Source organism: Pogona vitticeps, chromosome 1, assembly GCF_051106095.1.
Source record: "Pogona vitticeps strain Pit_001003342236 chromosome 1, PviZW2.1, whole genome shotgun sequence".
Taxonomy (NCBI): domain Eukaryota; kingdom Metazoa; phylum Chordata; class Lepidosauria; order Squamata; family Agamidae; genus Pogona; species Pogona vitticeps.
In genome coordinates this window covers 11,393,485-11,403,133 of record NC_135783.1, presented here as the reverse complement: position 1 = coordinate 11,403,133, position 9,649 = coordinate 11,393,485, and the positions used below count along the sequence as shown (strand labels likewise).

The 9,649-nt window shown below is 43.6% G+C and overlaps 1 pseudogene; it reads right to left on the bottom strand.

Moving 5' to 3' along the window:
- Positions 1-698: 698 nt before the first annotated feature.
- On the bottom strand, positions 699-850 carry LOC144586183 (U1 spliceosomal RNA; annotated as a pseudogene).
- Between the last annotated feature and the right edge of the window lie 8,799 nt (positions 851-9,649).

The following is a 9,649-nucleotide window of genomic DNA, read 5'->3' as shown; positions in this document are numbered from 1 at the left end:
TCTAGTGGTTTATGTTGCAGTTTGAATTTTGATTAAATTCTCCCAGCTGCGCAGCAGAAGGGCAGGGATTCTCCGCTTTCTGAAGAAAAGAAACAGGAGACTGGGTTTGAGGGAAACAGAGAAATGGTAAAGAAATCCTCCTTGGGTAAAAGGTGGAGCGTGCCAGGCCACTGAGGTATCCCAAAGAGAGCAGCTTCTCCACTAGACTTGCCTTTTGCTTGTGTAAAGAGGCTGGGAGTGTTATCACACCTGAGGTGGAGCTGCCGGACACCAAAAGTCCTAAATCCCCACCACTCAGGAACCTGCTCAGCAGCTAGCTACCTTTGCATGCCCATATGTTGTCCTGTTTCCTCCTCAGGGGGTGCCCAGGAGAGCTGCTTGACAACATACCATATTTTTCGCTCCATAAGACGCACTTTTTCTCTCCAAAAAGGTGGGAGGGAAAGTACATGCGTCTTATGGAGTGAATGCAGTAACCCAGGGTTCAGCCACCACCACCCAAAAGCCTCCCACTGCCATGCTGGGAGGCCTCTGAACTGGCAGCAGAGACTGCTTTCTGTTTGGACCTCACCATTCTGCACTGCTAGCTTTCCAGGATCTGCTTCCTGCAGCTCACCTGGAAAACCAGCAAGGCAAACAGGCCTATGGCAGCAAGCAGTGAAAATAGCCAAGGACCAAAGGGTGGTTCTAGAAAGACCAAGGAAAACCACAAAGAGTCTCCCACTCAGGCAGTTGACTTTCCCACATTTGGGGAAATCACAGGGGTCAGCTCATCCAAAGTGCAATAGATGAGCCTTACCCTGGGAAAACCACTTTTACAACAATGGTATCTCCCCTGCCAGGTCTGACTTTGAATGGCCCCTAAGCCTCCTGGCCCTTTGTGTGCACTATCCCCCAAAGGCATAGCTCTCTGTAGTTCAGAGCTTTGCAGGAAGCTGCATCACTTCATCATAAATTAGGCCTAAATAGAAGTAATTTTGCAGATATTTAAAACATTAAGGGACCGGGGGGGGGGGGGGAGGCTAATGTGTATTGTTAGCCAAATTTCATTCTGAAGCACAGAATGATTAAAAAGGCACTGAGCACATGCAGAATAAAGTTCAAAAGGGAAACCAAAAAGGGACCTAACACTCCTTTCCTTAATATATTACCACTAGGGCTACAGGTTTTATTTGGTGTATTAGCTTGCCACATTAGCTGAGTCCAGTTTTTATGGACTCATCAGGAGCAAGGCAATTTGAATTGCAGAGGGCAGATCTGAATCACAGATCTGAATATGTTCAAGTAAAGCTTTGAAATCTTGAAAATTGGTTTAAGAACCCAACATTTCATAAATATCATTTCACATGTACACACACACAACTGGAAATAGAAATTTTAGTAGTATTTTTGTGTTAACAAAAGCTGCATGGTGTCACTCCCCCTGTTTTTATTGGTTTTTCTTAATCATTGTTGTTCTACAATATTGCTGGTAGATTTTATCTTTTCATTGTGATTCCCAGCTACTGTATTTTATCCTATTGTAGTCTCTAAAATTGGACAACCATCTGTCAGATCTGCTCTGATTTGGATTCCTGCATTGAACCAGGGGTTGGAATTGATGGCCTTATAGGCCCCTTCCAACTCCATTATTCTATGATTCTGTGCTGCTTTGAGATTATATTTGTAAAAGGAAGCAGGCAGTAAAGGTAAAGGTAAAGGTTCCCCTTGACAATTTTTGTCCAGTCGTGTTCGACTCTAGGGGGCGGTGCTCATCCCCGTTTCCAAGCCATAGAGCCAGCGTTTTGTCCGAAGACAATCTTCCGTGGTCACATGGCCAGTGCGACTTAGACACGGAACGCTGTTACCTTCCCACCGAGGTGGTCCCTATTTATCTACTTGCATTTGCATGCTTTCGAACCGCTAGGTTGGCGGGAGCTGGGACAAGCGACGGGCGCTCACTCCGTCGCGTGGATTCGATCTTACGACTGCTTGGTCTTCTGACCCTGCAGCACAGGCTTCTGCGGTTTAGCCCGCAGCGCCACCACGTCCCTTTTCCACCACGTCCCAGTAGATGTGATGAATAAGGGGCACATTTTTCTTGCAGAGTATGGGAACTCATTCTACCAGTGCAAAGCAGAAAAGGCTAGCATATAGCATTCCTTTTAAACTAGAGGTAGTAAAATATGCTAAGGAGTATGGAAACAGTGAACAGTGCAGAGACATTTTGGGCCTCCTCATCTGAAAAAAATGATTAGAGAGTGGAGGAAACAGGAGGATCAGCTGCAAAAAGCTGATAAAAGTAAGCACACTTTCTGTGGACATGCTGCATGCTGCAAAGTAAAGAACTGAATGATGGAGAGAGAAAAAACTTTATTGCTGTAAGGAAGGAAGGGAGGAAGGGAGGAAGTGGAAGTGAGGCATGCTTTGCTGTTTGCTTACACCTGTGCTGGTGGTGATTTCTTCATCATAGCTCTTATTGACTACCCAGCAACAATCTGTTTATTCATCTCTTTCAGTGCAATAACAATTCATTATAAGTGTTAAAACTTGAGATGGTACTGTAATTCCCACTCATTGTGTGTCATCCTGCTGTAGAAGTCTGCTTCATGATTCTCCACTTCTGGTACATGTACGACTTGTGAAATGACATGCTTGAGAATACACCAGTCCCAAAACTGTACTGTTTGTAGCAAGAAAGACATGGATTTTGTTCCTCCTTGGTGGTTGATATAAAGCATTGTAGTGTTGCTGTCTGTGGCTATTGGAATAACTTTGCCAACTACAAATTGTTCAAAAGCTCTCACTGTGTTGTACACTGCAAGAAGTTTGAGGTAATTGATGTGACAACATCTATCTATTGCTACTGCCTTATGAATTTGCCAGGATATTTTTTTCCAGTTTTCCTCTCCTAAAAATGAGGTGCGTCTTATTTGGAGGTGCGTCTTATGGAGCAAAAAATACGGTATTTCCGCCCGCTTTAACTTTTATACATTTATAATAGATTAAGACAATTATTTAGGAAATTAAATTTAAATTAAATTTTAGGAAATTAAAAGGAAACCAAACTACCAGTTGAAAGAAGCAATAAGGACCCTAAAGTATCATGTCATTATATTTTAAAAATATTTTAAGGTATTCTGAAAGGGGCCAGCAGTGCCATTCGGCTTCATGCAATAGATTGTTAGCCCACAGGGGGAGGAATGGGCTTTAGAGCCATTAAATTCAAGTGGCCACGCAGAGAAGACCTTTGGTCTAGATGGGCGGGGTAGAAATCCAATTAAATAAATAAATAAATAAATTTATTAAAAGATCGGCAATAAGGTAAAAAAAAAAGAAGTCATTTCTATTTCCCAGTGAAAATCAGTGGAGAGCAGGATCAGTAAGATTTCAGAGATTTGAATGCACATTTATCAAGTAGGTTTGAAGTAGAATGGAACATTATGTTGAACAGCAGAATAACCCCACATTTTAGTAAAAGTGATTTAATACTATTCAGTGTAAAAAAAATATCTAAAATTGTATACTGAAGGCCTTTTCCTAGAATCTCTCTCTCTCTGTGTATGTTAACACTCAATTTGATTTTCAGGAATCCCAGCATAGAGATTTAAGCAATAGTCTTCAGAAAGAGGTTGATCAGACCTTAATAATACTCAGCAAAACAGACTGCTCTCATAAGGCCTAGAGACTTTTGAAATTAGCTTGCACTTAAAGACCATGTGCCACTAATTTTTTAAACCTCTGTGGCTCCTTCTGCAAATTACAGAAAGAACACACTCACTTAGCAATATACATTTATTATAAATTAAAGTAATTGTTTATTAAAAGGACTGAGCACAGATTGGCAATAAGGTGAAAAAGAAAAATAAGTCATTTCTATTTCCCAGAGAAAATTAGTGGAGAGCAGGACCGCTGATGTGAGTAGAAAATTGCTGAGAGTTTGACTTCTTCACTAAAGGAAAAAGGGAGTAAAGGGCTATTGGTGCATAGCTTGTAAATTAATTTCCAGAAGCTGAGTGATGAGAATTTAACTCCTTCGCTAAGGAGTGTGTGTGTTATAATTAAATTCCTGAGTAACCTGGGCCGATAAGATATAGCTGACAGGGTAAAAAGGAAGTGCAGACTCCGTAAAAGCGAGGCTGCGCAGTAGAAATAGAATGTTTTTGTAACTTAATGAAATTGTAGTAAGTTTGTGAGCCGTAACGGACCGCCCGGACGGACAGCCTATATAATGTGTACTCTTCCTTCGTTCCTCAGAGAAACCAACGCCTTGCATGGCTTGGCTTGCTTTCTCTCCGCTTTCTGCAGCAAGCGAATAATAAATAGCCTCCACTTTGTAGCCTTCGTGTCTCTGTCCATTTCTGTTGGGGGAATTCATAAGGGTCTTGAATTCCGATTAACAGATTGGTGTCAGAAGTGTGGGATAATAGAAGCCCCTTTTGGGGCCGGGCTCAAGTCCGTTGAGGCTGTGGAGAACGGCGGCAGCCTTGCGGAGAACCGGAGGGCCCCCGTCTTGTTTTCGACGGCCGTTTCCCGCCTGGCGTCCCGGCTACACAGTCTCAAGAACTCACAGTGAGACACGAACGTGAGGAGGACGGGTGAGACAGCGCCTGGGTAATCGTGGTGAGTATTGAAATATTGAACTGTGGTTATTGGGGCGGGCGTTGTCAGAGTGATTGTGAATGAGTGGTTGAGCCTGCAGTTCTTCGTGGTGACCGTTGGAAGTTCCGGCGCCCGGAGTCAGGCTGCGTGTTTGAAGTCTGAAACCTTTCTTTGTGTCTGTGTTGAAAGGACCCCTTACCTTTCACACACCTCCCTGATCCCTTTGTGTTTTGTCTTCCCGCGGGATGGGCAATCAGAAGTTTAAGGGTAAGAAACGGTCCAGTGGGGACCAAAAGGAAAAGGGGGATTCCGTTGGGGACGCCCAGACTTGTCGAGGGAAAGATGAGTTAGGAATCCCGGGGAACAGTCTGTTGGCTAGACTGCTTCTCCATTGGGAACAGGCAAAAGTGCAGGATTTTCAAACCCCGGGTGAAATGGTAAGGATGTGCACCCAGGGCAGTGTGGGTTGAAGCCAGTGGGGCTATGGCTCACAATGGTAATTTCGGGCACAGCCAGTGGGGTTTGTGCACCGAAAGGGGAACTAGAGGAGTTTCCCTCTGCCCTACCCGCCCAGAAGAGAAGGGGATGGGGACGATCAGGCAGCTGGAGGATGCGTGGATGGAAGGGAACGGCCACCCCCTTACAATCCACACAGGGAGGAAGAACAGGAAGAACAAACTAGGCGGTTGTTTAAGGAACTCAGAGGGTTGGAAATAGAACAGTTGGGGTGGGATACAACGCCAGTAAGGAAAAGGCTGGGGTGCAAGAAAAATGGGCCAGTCGCCCCGAACAAGGACGAGGATGATACAGGATCAGGGGGATCCTTCCTCTATCCTTTGCGGCAGGTACCCTATGGGGAATAGTTTGGGGTGTGTGGCAGTGATCTTAGGATCATAAAGGGACAAATACGCTCTTTAACAGAGGATCCCTTAGGGTTTGTGCAAGGGCTCAGGGATGCCCTTGGCCCATCCATCTATAGTCCCACAGAGTTCCTTTACATCTGCCGGCAACTGGCCGGAATAACTTACACCAACCAAGCTTTGACAAAGGCTAGTGAAAATTGGAGAAATGAAGCTCAAGGTAGAACAGAAGATCAGGCGAGAGAAATGTTCCCAGAAGTAACACCAGGAGACTGGGACTTTCAAACTGCATCAAGGCGTGAACACTGTGAGGTATATTGCAGATATATGTTACAGGCGTTCCAGCAAACTATACCCACCAACATTAGTATGACCAAAGCTTTTGGTCAACTGCAGGGAGTCCTGTGGAGTATTTGGAAAGGATTAAGAAGAGCATGAGGCAATATACAGGATTAGATCCTGAGACTCCTGCCAATCAGGCAATACTTAAACTTCACTTTGTGGCAGAGAGTTATCTAGATATCAGAAATAAGTTGCAGAAATTTGATGGTTTGATGGTGAAACCAATTGAAGAGTTGTTGAATGAAGCGCAGAAAGTAGTACTTAGAAGGGGATGAAGAAAGGGGGGCAAGGGGCCCTGACTGTATTCACTTTTAAGGTGGCTCAGGAAATACTTGGGTGAAGCTAGGCAAAGAGAGAGAGTAAGGAAAGGAGGGAGTAGAGGAGAAATTGGAAATATTGTAAAGAAGGCAAGGAAAGTCATTGCAGGAAGCAAAGAGGTGCAGACAAGGAAAAGTATGGCATAAGTGACAAAGGAAGTACAAAGATAGAGATGAGGTAGAGAAGAGCGAAGCAAAAAAAAGATCAGGCAAGGAGTTTTGAGGGGAAATGGGAAAGGAAAGGCTAGAGAGGGAGGAGATTACATTTTTGGTACACACTGGAGCAACCCACTCCACATTGTGCTGAAAAAAAAAATCTAATTGGCAATGTACAAAGGGGAGTGTGAAAAATTAAAATATTAGGAGCCACTGGACAAACCGAGGAGGTTCTGATTTTGCAACTCCTCGTGGTCAAAATCAAAAGAGAAAGGGGGGGGCTCAGGGACAATAGCTCCTTTGCTTGGGATGTTTGTGATGTATGTAAAAAGAAAAAGGGAGGTAAAAGACTGAATCGGGGTCATTACCTTCAAGCATGTCAGCTCGGACAGCAGAGCTGTTTGCTCTAAGCTGAGCGCTACAGTTAGCTGAAGGAAAAAAGGATCAAAAGAGAAGGGGGGAAATGTAACTTTCTCAGTAGACACAGAGAATGTTGTCCAAAAGTGTACATGAAATGGAATCCTCAGGAGGAGTCCTAAGAGAAATGGGAGTGAATGGAGTCTCTTTGGGGGTTCCCATTTTGAAACCATTAAGCGTTAAGCAGGAGGGGAAGGTAGTGAGGAAAAAGTTCAATTGGCTTGTTAAACTTACTGGGATATAAAGGGTTAAGAGTAGGCACAAAGAAAAATCGCCTGGTGTTGAGGGAGGGAGATCCCAGCCTGCGTTAGGATACTCTGTATAGACTGTATAAACACATACAGAGAATCTTACATAGTAACTGAAGCTGATACTCATGTGCAGAGACACACTGAGTCAGGTCAGCAAAGAAAATACCTTGAATTGAGAGGCAAATCAAGAATGAGGATGATCTTTGTTCTGACTTTAGTGATGATGATTATCAGGGTAACTCTTTTCCATCTAAAGGGGCTGTAAAAGCCTATTGGAAAGCTACACTAGGGAACAAAAAAAAAAAAAAAAGGTAGAGGAACTTGGAATAATAGAGGGGGTGTACAGCCAACTGCTCCTTCAATAGAACAGCCCCCACCCTATAATAAAACAGAGGGAAGGGAACTACAGGAGGCAAGGAAATTAAGAAACAAATTATGGTGGATTTTGAAAAATGCAGGGGAAAATATGGTACAATTTCATGGCAAAGATACAGAGTTTTTGATGCAAGCAGTGATAGACAAAGGACTGTCCTTTGAAAGAGGAAATAATAAGGGACAAGAAAAGAAGGAGGTTAAGCGAATGGACACTCAAAATCAGTACCAAAAATTGAAGGAGGAACTGGCTGATATGATCCTTCAGGAGAAAAAAAAAAGAGAGAAGAAAAGAAAGAAATTAGAAAACAAAAATATGGGATCTATAATCTGGCAGCATAGGGGAAATTTAAGATCCCAGGGGATGATAGATTGTTTGTGACATGTTTATATCTGATAGTTAAATCACTTCTGCATTCAGGGGCCACTACCAGTCTTAACACGGAAGAAAATAATAATAACAAAAATAATAAAGGGTATACTTTTGGAAAGTGTATCAGGCCAATAATCTGCTGCTGGCTGTTGTGAACATATGTGGCATTTTCATTGAGAGTGAACTTGTATGGGATCCAGAAGCCACAGAGGATCTAATCATTGGCATGGATGCCTTGCAAACTATGGGCTATGGTTTGATCCCTATAGCAAACAACTACATCAAGCCCAAGCCCAGAAATCATTAGAGAAAAAAAAAAATTCAGTTTTAAGGTGAAGGATGTGAGAACAAAGGAGGAATGGGAACAGATTGTTCCAGGAGTAAATGCAACATCTAAATATGATTGTGGGAAACACGCTGAAAGAGGGTAAGAAGTGCCTGGGAGAATAGAGAGTTAAAACACTGTTGGAAACCCCTAAGCCAAAAATAAAACTATAGCAGTCCAGCTGTCATGTAGGTCGATGAAAGAGTAAGAACACCAGGAATAATGCAGAAGTTTTAAGAGGCAATGCAGGTAAAGAAAAACAGCTCAGTGGACTCTTCTCTTCTCCAGAGTCTGCTGCAGTCTGCTAGCCCTTCCAGTGCCTCACTTTCAGTTCTCAAGCAATTAACTATGCTTGTTAACATACCATCTGTGAGGGGCATGCATGATAAAAGCTAGCATGTGTGTGTGTGTGTTACATAACTGTTAGTTTAGCAGCAAATATAGCAAACACACAAAACGGCAGTTGCAGGGATTTTTGGGTATGCATGGATCCCAGAGGCCCCTGCATTGGGCTTGCCAGACATCACATATTTGTGTGAAATCAAGGAATGGATGGGAGTGATGCAGCCGGTAGCCTATTTTGTCTAGAGCCATGGATCCAGTGGTGGAATCCTTGCCGACCTGTGTACAAGCCTGTGAAGCAGCGGCTACCATGGTCAAAGTCGCTCGGAAGCTATTCCCGTTGCATGCTTTGGTGGTGCACTCACAGGAGGGGATGAACCATGATTGCAGACAAATAGTGGACTTTCGAACGAAATGGAGAAGGAATTTGCGGGAGGAACCACTAGAGGGCCCGGCAGTGATTAAATCGTACATTGACGGATCCTCCAAAATGGTGGATGATGTGTGAAAAAGAGCGGGTATAGAATTGTATCAGGAAACAGAGAAGTTGTGGAACAGGGACAACTCCCACTCTCAACCTCAGCACAGACAGCGGAGGTGTGGGCATTGAAAAGAGCTTTGAAGTTGGGAAGAGGGCTGAATCTTATCATTATACAGATTTATGGTATGAGTGGGGAATTGCTCATGCTTTTGAAAAAAAACAAACAAACACAAATTTGGAAGGAGTGAGGATTGTTAAATTTTATGGGAAAGACCATTGCACATGCATGGGTTATAGAGAGAGTGCCTTAAGCCCTGTCCGAGCTTCATGACGTAGCTATAGTATACATTCTAGTTCACCAAAAGGGATACACAAAGGAAGGAGTGGGGAATCGGGCTGCTGACAAAGCTGCCAAGGAAGAAACAGCTAACAGACTTTTGGTCAGAATGGTAGCAGCCCGTATCCCTCAAAATGGGACATGTCCCAAAGAACAGTGGGTATTCACTCAAAAGGAGCTGGAGTGAATGAGTGCAAATGGTGTCAAAAAAAAAAAAATCGTATTATGCAGATGTTACATGGAGGAGGACACCAGAGACACAAAAATAACAGAGGCGCTAGGAATAGAGTGGATTGGCTTGCCATGAGAATGTAACCTCGGGCGGCTATTGGATTGTTACCCTTTGAGATGTTGTATGGACATAATGTACTGGGAAAGGAGGGCATGATGCTTTGAAGGGATATGTTCTGGCCCTGTCTTCTGTTTTATTGTCTAATAGGATCCAGGGAATACAGCATCAGACTTTGCCGTTGAAAGCAGCAGTGCATCCCTTTC